The sequence below is a fragment of the Macrobrachium rosenbergii genome, chromosome 45, assembly GCF_040412425.1.
Source record: "Macrobrachium rosenbergii isolate ZJJX-2024 chromosome 45, ASM4041242v1, whole genome shotgun sequence".
NCBI lineage: Eukaryota > Metazoa > Arthropoda > Malacostraca > Decapoda > Palaemonidae > Macrobrachium > Macrobrachium rosenbergii.
Window position 1 is genome coordinate 3,874,319 of NC_089785.1, and position 13,472 is coordinate 3,887,790.

A 13,472-nucleotide genomic window follows, 5' to 3' on the forward strand; every position below is an offset into this window, starting at 1 on the left:
TCAACACTGCTAATAACATTTTACCATAAATCCTAACCATCACCTGCACTAAATCGACCATTTCATAAAACTAAGCTAAACTCATACAAGCCATTCCAGTCAACACACTTTCATACAAAACCTGCAAGAAATATTATTAGGCTACAATCAAACTAGATACCAAAATGACAACTTCTAAAGCTGAAAAAGAAAAATTAAGTATCAGACCAAAAAAAAAAAAAAACATTAAAGGTACAAGTTTAAGTAATGTATTGTCAAACATATGCGTTTGAAGAGAGTTGAGTTGGGGCAGGAGACATGAGCTCAGAAAAATTCAAACCAACCCTCGAGCAAGTTATATCAGTTACAAGCTCTGGGCTAGACTCGCAACACTCAGCATTTATAGCATAAAAATAATAAAAGCTGAGAAAAACTTAATGCTCATGTAGACATACAAACCAAAATATACAAGAGGGGTGTCATCCACTATGGCTACGAGCTGTGGGCTAGTCTCGCAACCTCCAGTCTTCATAGCGTAAAAATAATGATGGCTGGACAGGACGACAATTAGTGACTTCAGCACACCCCACAACCCAGATCAACTCAACCTCGAGAAAGGGCATCAGGTATCTTATTTTCGGAACCTTTCACGTGCCTGATGTCCAAATTAAACTCTTGTAATTGCAAGGCCCAGCGAAGGATTCTTTGGTTAGCCCCCTTCATACGCTCGATGAAAACCAAAGGATTATGGTCCGTCCATACCTGTATGGGAAAAGCAAAATTAGTTATATAAGGCTTAAAATGAATCAGTGTTCGGACCAAAGCAAGAGCTTCTTTCTCAATGGTCGAATATCTCTTTTCGGCCGCCATCAACTTCCGACTGAAGTAAAACGTGGGATGAACTTCCCCGTCTTCTCCACGCTGAAATAACACTCCTCCAATTCCCACATCACTGGCGTCAACAGCCACAATGAACGGCTTCTGAAAATTTGGGGAGGATAGAATGGGGTTAGTCATTAGTATAGATTTTAAACTGTTAAATGATTCCTCACACTGAGTCGTCCAAAGAAACTTACGACCCTTTTCTAAAAGCTGGGTCAAAGGTTGAGCAAGGTCAGCAAAATTTCTAATGAACCTTCTGTAATACCCAGTCATACCTAAAATTCTTCTGACCTCCCGTATATTAACAGGACTCTTAAGGTTCATAATAGCCTCAAGATTCGCTTGCTTAGGGGCTACTTGACCCAAACCAACTTCATGTCCCAGATAAATTACCTTTGCTTTCCCAAATTCACATTTCCCAAGATTTACCATGAGACCTGCATTTCTCAATGCATTCAAAACTTTTCTTAACTGTACCAAATGTGTATCCCAGTCATCACTATAAACTACTAAATCATCTATATAAATAGCAGTACCATCTAGACTGCAAATCACTCTATTCATTAACCTTTGAAAAGTGCATGCTGCATTTTTCATACCAAATGGCATTACTTTGCACTCATATAACCCAAAAGGTGTTACAAATGCAGAAATTTCTCGGGCCCGATCAGACAAAGGGACCTGCCAATAACCCTTTAACAAATCTAACTTGGAAATAAATTTGGCAGACCCAATTCGATCAAGGCAGTCATCAATCCTAGGAAGTGGGAAAGAATCACTTTTGGTGTGAACATTCACCTTACGGTAGTCCACGCACATCCGGAAGTTTCCATCCGACTTCTTAACCAACACAATGGGTGAACTCCATGGACTGACCGAAGGCTGAATGAGGTCGTGATCTAACATATACTTTATTTCTTTTTCTACAATATCCTGCTTGGTGGGGTTCAACCTGTAAGGACTTTGCTTTACCGGAGTGGCATTTCCCACATCCACATCATGAACCAAAAAATTAGTTTGACCTGGTGAATCCCTAAACACATCTGAAAACAAATGAATTAGATTTAACATATCCTTTTTCTGAGTACCCTTCAAATGCTTTAACCCTTCTTTAAGACCTTCAAAACTTTGCAGATTATCCAACAAAGCATCTGAAGGTACTTGACCTAATAAATCATCAAAATCATCTATTGACACAGATGTATCTACAACTACAGGTTCTTCATATACAATAGCCAAGGGGTCTACATTTTTACAGTGATAAGATTTTAATCTATTAATATGGAACACCTTACACTTACGCCGAGTTCCTGGAGCTTCAATCTCATAATTAACATCAGATAATTTACGTAAAACCTTCCATGGACCCTTATACCTAGGCTCTAAAAATTATCAGGGTCCATGCTGAGAACCAATACCAATTCACCCGGCTCAAAAGAACGGGTTTTAGTCTTCCTATCAAAATTTTGCTTCATTCTAACCTGGGAAGAACTTAAATTTTCCTTGGCAAACTCCCAAGCCATATTCAACCTATTTTTCAAACCATCCATAAATTCACCAATTTTCATTTTTCCTTTTTGCTCAGACCTAAGAATTTCACCCAGAACCTCCAACGGACCCCGTATCTTATGCCCAAAAATTAACTCAAAGGGGCTACACCTGTAGACGCATTTGGGTGATTACGAATAGCAAAAAGGGCGAATGGGAGAGCCTTATCCCACTCGTTTCCTTTTCCATAACAATACTTCTTTATAATTGTTTTAAGGGTCTGGTGAAACCTCTCCACCACCCCTTGACTCTCCGGATGATAAAGGTACGCTGGTAATGTGCTGAATGGCCAGTTCAGCACATTTACCCCCTAAATACCTTACTCGTGAAATTCGTACCACAATCGGTCTGAATAACACGAGGGAGACCATACCTAGAAAAATATTCAACCAGTTTATCAAACACAATTTTAGACATTATACTCCTCACTGGAAAGGCCTCTGGGAACCTAGAAGCTCGATCCATAATAGTTAAAATATACATAAATTTTTTTTTGTTTTGGGCAAAGGCCCAACCACGTCAATGACCAGCTCCGAAAATGGTTCCCCAATAGCTGGTATTGGATTTAAAGGAACTTTAGGAATCGGTTGGTTGGGTTTACCCATCACTTGACATATTTCACAGCTTTTCACAAATTTCTTTACCGAGGATTTCATACCAGGCCACCAATAATTCTCTACCAATTTTTTAAAAGTTTTCCCCACTCCAAAATGACCTGCAAAGGAATCACAATGAGACGTATTTAAAATAAATTCATGAAATCTGGAAGGTACTACAATTTGCTCAAGTCTTGAGGTTTGATCCAAATCATCCACAGAAGGACGACTCACCTTATATAATAAACCCCTAATTAAAAAAAACTTAGGTCTTGTTAGATCAGACTCATCACTCAATTCAAAGTTGAATTCTTCCTTCTGGGCTTTTACAAAAACATGCCTATCCCAATAAGGTTTCATAAAAGGAATATCACAACTACTACTAACATTACAACTATCTTCTACGGACCCGGGTCTCTCTACTTCTACATCCAAATTACATAACCCTAAATCACCTTCAGTGTCATTGCTAATTAAATCACCAGCCCTTGCCGCAGCACGGGTAGTCACAGCTACAGGGTAGGCATGTATCGAGAGAATTGGGAATAATTCATTACCTTTTCATCCCAGTATACCTTCAATATTTGGTACAGGAAGTATATCCACAACCGCTAATTCAGTTACCCTGTCGTATCCAGGAAAAACTAACCTGGCCTTCACCAATGGAGCTGATAATACAGTGTTTGGGAAACCACTTAATATCACAGAATTACCAGTAGGTTTAATCAAATCCCTAAGCGACTGCTTCAAAATAAGAGAACGAGCGGACCCAGTATCTCTTAAAAATCTTACCGGGCAAACCTTATCATCATTTACAATTTTACCAGGCCAAATATACTTATTATACTTGAGTCACAAATTTCCATCATTGGGTTTCACAACACCGTCCTTACCACTAACATTATTACCAATCCTATTTTTACAGGCATCATTCGGCTCCGAAACAAAAACAGGAGACTTTACAAGGCCATTTGCAACCAGAGACACGGGACTATACGAATTGTTATTCTGCTGAAGGTATTTCCTTCGAGCGTTACATTGAGCCTGAATGTGACCAACCTTATTGCACCAGTAACAAGTTACATCACGTAAATTCCTATTATCATTGAAATTCCTGTTATTAAAATTTACAAAATTACCCCTATTACCATTATTATTATTTTGGGAATTACTAATCACCCTGGAACCCTGAGACACCAAATTTCTTGAACCCTTATTTTGATTGAAAAATCCAACATTGTTTTGGTTCCTGTTAGAAGATAAATTGCTATTATTATTCCTAAATGATGGACTATTAGAATTCCTGGAAGAAAGTCGATTATTATTACTGTTATCAGGTGACCTGGGATCAGGATTATTATGACTTTGTGCTTGGAAATCCCTAGACTCTGATTTATGGGTTAGCACAAACTCGTCTGCAATTTGGGCTGCACGATCTAAAGTGTCAGCCTTAACCTCTTCTAAATGCACCCTCAATTCTCTCCCGCAGGCTTTCTTAAACTCTTCCAGGAGGATCAATTCTTTCAGAGCACCTACCGAAATTATCTGCCTACTCTTCAACCACTCGTAAAACTGTTCCCTCTTCATTCGAGCAAACTCCACAAAAGATATAGTTGGAGTTTTAACTGAATTTCTAAATTTAAGCCGGTAGGCCTCGGACACCAAATCATACGCTTTCAAAACTATGGACTTAACCTATGATAGTCCCTAGCCACCGAATCGTCCAAAGCATTGTATACCTTTATAGCTTTGCCCACCAACCTACACTGGATAAGCAAGGTCCACATGTCAGCGGGCCAAGACAATCGAGACACTACCCTCTCGAATGCCCTAAAGAATTCTGGGACATTTGCCTCGTCAAAAACCGGCACCAATTTGAGTGCCACACTCATGTTAAACCTCTCACTAAACATGGGATTAGGGGAGCTAACCAAGTTATCACTTCCTGTCAACTTGCCATTTCCAACTTTATCTGAGACATTTTTAATTCATGATCCCTTCCCCTCTCAGCCTCTTCAAACTCTACTTTTCTTAATTTGATTCTCTTACTTATCAGTTCGAACTCAAAAGCCTCTTTAGACTCCGCCACAAGAGGTACATTTTCTTCCACAGCTTCATCAGAAACAAAAGGATTATTAGAACGATCATAAGTAGGGTTAACAGGTCCTTTTGTACAAATTCCTGTACGAGGAGGATCTTCGAACAAAGTCATACCTGCAGCAATGCTCACTTCCTCACCTGAAACTGATGTATTCTCAAATTCACTTTCATTCTCACTGTCATTTACATTTACCAAATTCGCAGCCTCACCATACTCCTGATCTACCTTTTGCCTAACTAAACTCAAAATTTGTTTATGAGTATCTGTACTCCTGAACGTAATATTCAAGTACCTTGCACAACTAACCAAATGGGCTTTGTTTAACACCGACAAATACTTCAGGCAATCTGCCGATCCCAAAATTCAGCAGGTGAAAACTCAAAAACATCCATATTTACTACGGGGTCAGGTATCTTACTACAGAAATAAATATTGCCAAATTAGCCTCCCGCTGCCAAAATTACCGGTCAATATACTGACTGTGTCTTTTACCAGAATCTGGCGAGGTCGCCAAATATGTTACAACTCTTTTGTTGAGACCATAACTTCCAGACTCAATACAGAAAAGACATGGGCTCTGGAGTAGACGTTTTCAGACACAGACAGAAATATCAACCAGGCAACAATGAAAAAACAAAAAAAAAACTTATAAATAGACCTTACAATAATCCTTTCCAAAAAAAAAAACAATACAAAATAATATAAATTACACCTGAAATAGTTGTAATTACATTTCAGTGCTGCCACGCCTCGAAGAAAGCAGTTACGACGCACGAGGAAAACACGGAGCTATATCTAAGCTCTCACTCCAAAGATGAGGGGTCAATCAAGAGGTGTCCTGCTGTAATCCTCATAAACACATGCACTAGTGTTGTAGCAATTGTCCACAAAATATCCAGGACAAACAATAAACAGCTCATTACCTAGTGATATCCACCCTACTGGCCACCTCACGGGTTTGCGAAACCCACTGTGCAGCTGCTGGAGACAAATATGTAGATCCAGGAGACTCCCTGAGCCATGTCAGGAAGCGGAACAAAATAACGGAGATCCACAAATCAGAGGACACCTCTGATATACCAAGGCTATGGTGGTCCTTGGAGAAGTCCAAACAGAAGCCGAAGGAGTGCAAGTTTAACACTCAAGAATACGGTCACAACGTCTCCAACCAAGCAGTCTGCAGCAATAATGTAGGTCGCTCTACTAACCTGAACTCCCAAGATACACACCCCTCCTCTGACGACACTTTGGGTCCACGTCACACGCCCAAAAATAAAAATATAAAGAGCGTCAAAACTAGCACTATCACTTAAACACCTATGGGAGAAGGAGAAACAGCACTTCCAAAAACAGCTGAAGGCTAAAAACAAACCCTTCACAAAAAGCTTAAATTTAATCTTAAAACTAAACTTAATTTAAGGAAACTAGTAACTTAATTTAAACTTTTTATTAATATAAAATGAAAGCAATTTCCTTAAGAGCAAAATATCAAGAAAAAAAACTATGTTAATCCTGATAATAAGGATAAGTACAAAATTAACAAGTTACAATGATAGAAACGAATCACTCTTCTGCTGTTATCTTGACTCAGTCTATAGGGGGAGCACAGAAGCGAGGGAGACATACTCTCCCTTGAAGGACACAGTTCTGAACTCTCATCTCCCTGGCGTTCTCCAGCTTGTTGAACCCCTAGAAATCTTGTTATCTGCAATCTCCACCTCCTTCTAGCCTTATTGGAAGGATTAATCAGCAAGGCCTCCCCTTCAAGTAGCTGATTGGAAGGAATGTAGTAGGTGTGATTCAAATCTCTCCTTAGAGGACTTGATTGGACGTGATCTTAGGAGGGTGTGTGAAAGACCCCTCCCTAGTATGTTTGATTGGAGGTTGTAGAAGTATATCACTTTGGCCAGCCCCCAAATTCCTGGAACTTCCATGAAAACACCACCCTGAGAAGGTGGGGTTATAGAACCAGCTGCTGTAAGCATTTAGGCTGTGCTAACTCAAGAATTGGTTAGCTTAATCGTGAGGCATTATTTCTCACTTTTACGACTGTTTTTATGGTTTCAACACGATATACTGCTTATGGTCCATGCAAACATCCTGCCTCGATCAGTGTATTGGACTCACGATACAACAACAGCTTTTGGGCGTTATCACTGTGTTCTTTGCCTCTCTCTTTATACCTACTTCTCTCTCCTCTCTCTCCTAACTTTTCTCTTTTCTCTCTCTCTCTCTCTCTCTCTTTTCTGTCTGATTTCCCTCTCTATTCTACACCACAACATCACTCGGTCACGCTACCTCACACTGCCCTCAGTGTGACAAAAATAATACAGTTCAATGGATGATTGCAAAATCACACAAATAAAATAAAGTATTTATATGATTGCCCATTAAGTAATTTCTCCAAAAAATATTTAAATTGCACAAACTGTGCCAAAGTACTAATGTAAAAAATCAATTAAGACTATATGGAACAAATTTCACATATTATATCATGAATCAAAAGAGATACATATACATACATATACATATATAATGAATTATTATACTGTAAAAATGGTTAATTGTTTTAACACATAATGCAAATAATAATATACAAAGAATTCAGTAGCAAATTGTCTATCAGACCGTTTTACTCTCCATTGGCCTTTTTTATTTCTATTTTAATCCTCTCAATATTTGAAATTGCCACACGTTTGACCAAAATTGCAAACACTATTATTACAATAATGATTATGACCAAATTGAACAGAGACAGAATTGGTGAAACATTTTCTTTGCAATAGAAAATTCATCTACTAAATTCAACTCATTTATTTGTTTTAACTCTAACTGAGACAGTTTAAATTCTTTAACTTCACTAGAGTAGTTCATGTATGGGGCATTTTTATGGATTGTTAGTTCTGTGAAGACATGAAGTTCATAATATAATTTATTAGGAATAGCTAACTTGCATGTCTTATCAAAAGCATGGACATCATTGAAATTAATTTCAGTACTTATATTATGGCAATTAATAGTTGCTGTTACTGAATTCAGTGAAAATACAAAACTGACTGTTCTACTAGGATGGAAACAAAATCATGTTTGGATAATTGTGTACACAGTACTGTCTCTTGATTTTTGTTTTCAATTCTTTCTTGAACACAAGGATAGGCATTAGAAGTTTTATAAAGGTTGTCAAGGTTGCAAATATACTCCTAATTTTTTAAAAGTATACAATCTCTTAATTGAACATTAGTAATAAATGACATCATTAGCCCATGTTCTTCTAATTCGAAATTGATGTGGTTGACATTTGAGATAATTCCATTTTCCTTTATCAACATGGGAAAAGGATGTATGGACATCAGTACATCTGCCTCTTTTTTATTAAAAGGTAATATTAGAAGAATCTTATTTTTAACTACCTTGGTGGTTATCAAATTATAATAGACCATTATATCCTTTACCATAGGGGTATAATGTCCTTCTATCAAAAAATCACTAATTATGCCCTCTAACTCCCTTGGGTTAATGAATGTTGGACTTAATATTCCTTTATATGCTAACAAAATGGCATTTAACAGATCTTTATGGTCCTGCAATACAGTTCTAACATTGTTCATAAAGGTATTTAAATGTTGTTCATTTGTTATTATCTTAATCTCTTTGGTAATATTGCTGTTCATTGCATTAATGAAATCTTTTATTTTTTTCAATTCCTCACTATTTAAGTTTTGAGAGGTTATAATCTTATTTAACACAATGCCCCTAGTTGCTGCTCATTTCTCCAGTTCGTCTATACGGGCCCTTTCTTTTTCTACATTAGAATCAGTAGCTACTCCAAATAATTGATTAAGTGCTGTCCCTATAAAAGGTAAGAGGGATCGTTTGGATCTTGTATTTAACACACTTCCTATGTCATTATCTAGTTTTTCCAACAATGGTAAAACACTGTTATTTTCACTTTTCTTAATTAATGATTTTAATTCCCTTTGAACATCTTTCAACGTCATTTCATTGATAATCACTGATGTAATGTCAATACTCACTATGCCCAAATCCTTTATTAATTTCACAGATCCCTTTTTCTCTAGTAGTGCGCCCTTCTGGATCACCACTTCGGATGACACATAAAGCAGTGTTATGATAACCAAGAAGAACCGAATGTTTGCATCTTTAAGAATAATCCTTATCAGATATTATGTATACATGAGGTATTTTAATGCCCACATATTATTCATATATAACAGTTCAACACTTTACATAAATTTATCTTTTTCTTAAGTTATATTTGTTATTTATTGGTTCCTGTTTATCTTCTTTCAGTATTGCAACTATTCTTTTGCTGGCCCAAGAGTCTGTTTTTATTACCTTTACATGATTGGTATGAACAATTCTTTCTTGTAGATCACTCTCACTTATGATCATTAGCTTATTTAATTTCAACACTTCTAATACCCTATGAAGACCATTAAACTTTGATGATACTTTTACATTAGGACCTTCTGGAACATGATTCTAAACATATACCCGAGCACCTACTACAATTTTTGGTTTAGCTGTATTTTTGTCATAGTACTTTGCTTGGACACTCTGAGCTTCCTTAAGTCTAGTCCTCATCTGTTTGATCGTTTCATACGTACGTCTACTTTTCCAGGCAATATAGTCATCGTAGTTATAAGTATGTCGGGGCGGCGTGGCATCATCTAGTAACGTATTTGGTAGTCTCTTCTCGTATCCGTATAACAAGTAGTGTGGTGATTCTCCTACTGTCTCATTTACAGTATTGTTTATAGTAAACTGTACGTCTTCCAAAGCTAAATCCCAGTCTTCTGTATTAGGTTTAACTAAAGTTTTCAGGATATCCTTTATCTTACGATTCGTTCTTTCTACTGCTCCATTTGAACTTGGTTTATATGCTGTGATTTGACATTTATTTATCTCATAAAATTCACAAACTTTTCTTAAAAGTTCACTAGTAAATTCTGCTGCATTATCAGAAAGAAGAACTTGTGGACATGAATGTCTCGTAATAATTCTAGACTTAAGAGCTTCTGCTACTGTAATTGCATCTCTATTTCTTACTGGTACAATCTCTACATATCTTGTTAGTCTAAAAAGACTAATATTTGTTTATTCCCTCTAACAGTGGTAGGAAATGGACCTAAAAAGTCCATAGATACGACTTGAAATGGATTCAACTCCGATGGGTATTTTTCAAGTGGAGCTTTTGGATTTACGTTACCTTCATTTCTATTACAAACTACAATATTTTGTACAAAGTTCTTGGCATCCTCACTACAATGGGGCCAAAAATAGTTTCTTGTTAGGATTCTAGTTGTCTTTTTGATTCCAGGATGTGCTGCTAACTTGTATGAATGTGTTAGTTCTAAAACTTCTCTGATTAGTGTTTTTGGGGTGTATAGACGAGAATAACTATTCTTCTCTGTTCGTCTTTTATACAATAATCCATTGATTAAAATAAAATCAGGTTTTAAAGATTCATCTGTCATTAATTGTCCTATTATATGCCTGATTTCTGTATCAATCCCTTGTTGTATTTGTACTATTTCTAAATCTAAATCTACCACTTGACAGCTAAAACAAAAAGTATTGGTGGTTATTATGATCTCGCCTCTCGAGATCTACAGGTTCTAAACGAAACTAGCAATTGGGCTGAAATGACTGACGAGAGGTGACAAAGGAGGGAGGAGCAGAACAAATACAAAAAAAAAGTTACCTAAATATTAGTTTATTACAAGTTAGTTATATACATATTTACAGTCTAGTCAGGTTCAATTTAAAAACAAAATGAACATTACAAATGAATGATTCAATAAAATATTGAAGCCCAGTAAAGAAACTGAAAATAAATTATCAAACAACACTTGGGCAATAACCAGGTAGCATAAACATAAGATGAACAGGTAGCATAACAAATATAAAAACTAGCAGCACAAAACATAATACAAAAGCAGTATGATCAATAATACTCGAGCAGCATAATACATAACACACAAACGTTACATTGAAGAGAGTACAAAAATAATTCAAAACATTGAATCAAAAAGCAAGTCCAAATAAATTACATGAATTACAACACTCATAAGGCAAGCTTAAATACGCAAAACAAACAGTACATAAATGGTCAAAAATTAGATAGGCTATCTTAAACAGTCAGCAAAGCAATAAACATCACATGAAAAATACAGTCAGCAAAGCAATAAACAATCACATGAAAAATACGAACAGCCGGAGTTACACAAACATTTACAGACGAAGCTGCAACACAGGAACACTGCAGGACAACAAAGACAGAGCCGATAAGGCAACCATCTAGCCCTCAAGCACAGTCCTCCAACTCCAGGCGCCCATGACAGAGTCGACAGACAACCATCATGGCCAAAAACACTCTCCGCTGCTCTGCTGACGAGACCTACTGACGTCCTCCTCCAATAACGACCAAGACAGAGCCGACACGGCAACCATCTCGTCCTCAAAAACTCTCCACTGCTGCTGGCGGGACCTGACTCCCAGGTAAGGATACCTGCTGCTGCTACCCCAACGGACTCTCTGCTGCCCTCAACCTGACTCCCATGCTGCTACGAACCTGACTCGCAGGTACGGATACCTGCTATCTTGGACCCGATTCGTTGCTGCTACGAACCTGACTTGTTGCTGTTACGAACCTGACTGACGAAGTCTGACGCCATCCAACAGACGTCAACTCGCCAGCAAGAAAACAAAAAAACAAAGGAGGCAACAATCCACCAAGGGAACAATCGGCAAGCGATTGTTCCTAACATCAAGCGAGTACTTTTTAAGTACGTTTCATTCTTTTATTGTTCTTAAATGCTATATTAACTCTAAAATTCCTAAGTAGACTGGGAAGCGGACTCGGCGTATTTATAAAATTCTTACCTGACACTAATGAGTGATGGACTCAGCCTACAAAACATATATATACTATCTTGCAACTTTGTATCAGTAATTTCAATAATGGTCAGCACAAAGTCTACACCGGTCAGTTACAACCGGCTTTTATATTTCTCTCTTGTGGTGTTTGATATATATGTATGTATGTATGTATGTATGTATGTATAGAGTGTATGTATATATATATATATATATATATGAGCATATATATATATAACTATATATATATATATATATATATATATATATCATATGTATAAAATGCTGTACAAACACACGCACTGTATGTACATACATATACTTATATACATATATATACATATATATATATATACATATATATATATATATATATATATATATATATATATAATGTATATATAAATCCTCTCTCTGATTCATGAAAACAAGTATATAATCGCAGTAAACAACTACTTTTTGAGACCCTGGGAATAATGCCAGGTGACATAATTACGGCAAAATAATATTCTAAAAAATAAGCAGATCAGTAATCTTCCTCTTTACGTATTCTTATCAAACGTTTTAAAAAGTGACATTTGTTATTCATGTATTCTCTCTCTTCTCTCTAAATTTTTCATTTTCCACGTCTTTTTCCTTCAAACAGATGGAGAAACAGGAAGAAGAACAAAAGGACGGGAGGTGAAGGAACGAAAAATTAATGATGGCGACGACACTCGCACTTGTTTCCTTTCCCAGAGAAAGCGGTCAAGAATTAAACTGCCTAAGTCAGATTTTTATTCTTCTCCTGGACTGGAAACAAAGGTTTGTTTCCTTACATGTCCTGCTGCAGGACAGGTGGTTGTTCTTCTATGTATTCTGTTTGACATTCTGGCCGTATGTCTGCCTTCCTTTTTCTGTACGGAGTAATGGGTGATTTTAATACAGAGCCTCACGTGGATTATGTGCCTGGTGGTAACTCGACTGCTGTTAGCTTAGGGAAGGGCCTCGACGAGGTAATCCTTCATCAGATACTTTCTGCCTCTCCTGGTAGTGACCTTTAGTCAATGAATTTAAACGGAAGTTGTGTTTTTCTCTTGTCTGTGTGTTTGTGGTTAAGTCATCCAGATATCTCAAGAACGGATGTACAGAATCTGATGAAACATAATAGATATATTCACTGTGAGAACTCCTCGAGATGATTAACTTTAGAGAAAAATTCGGCCCACATTAGGCTGCCCTGGAAACCATCTGACCTAAGTCATCTATACAGTCATTTATTGACTACCACAATTCTGTCACGTCACTCAGCACCAGTCAATTTATGTTTGCTCGTCTCTGTCAAGACGTGTCAAAACTTTTTTAATTTGTCATCGTTTCATCAATCAGCTATCGGAGATTCATAGATTTCACCTTTCCCACGAGTCATTCATTTTGTAATCCACTTACCCGGTCAAGGCCTTTACATTCAACAAGACACTAAATGG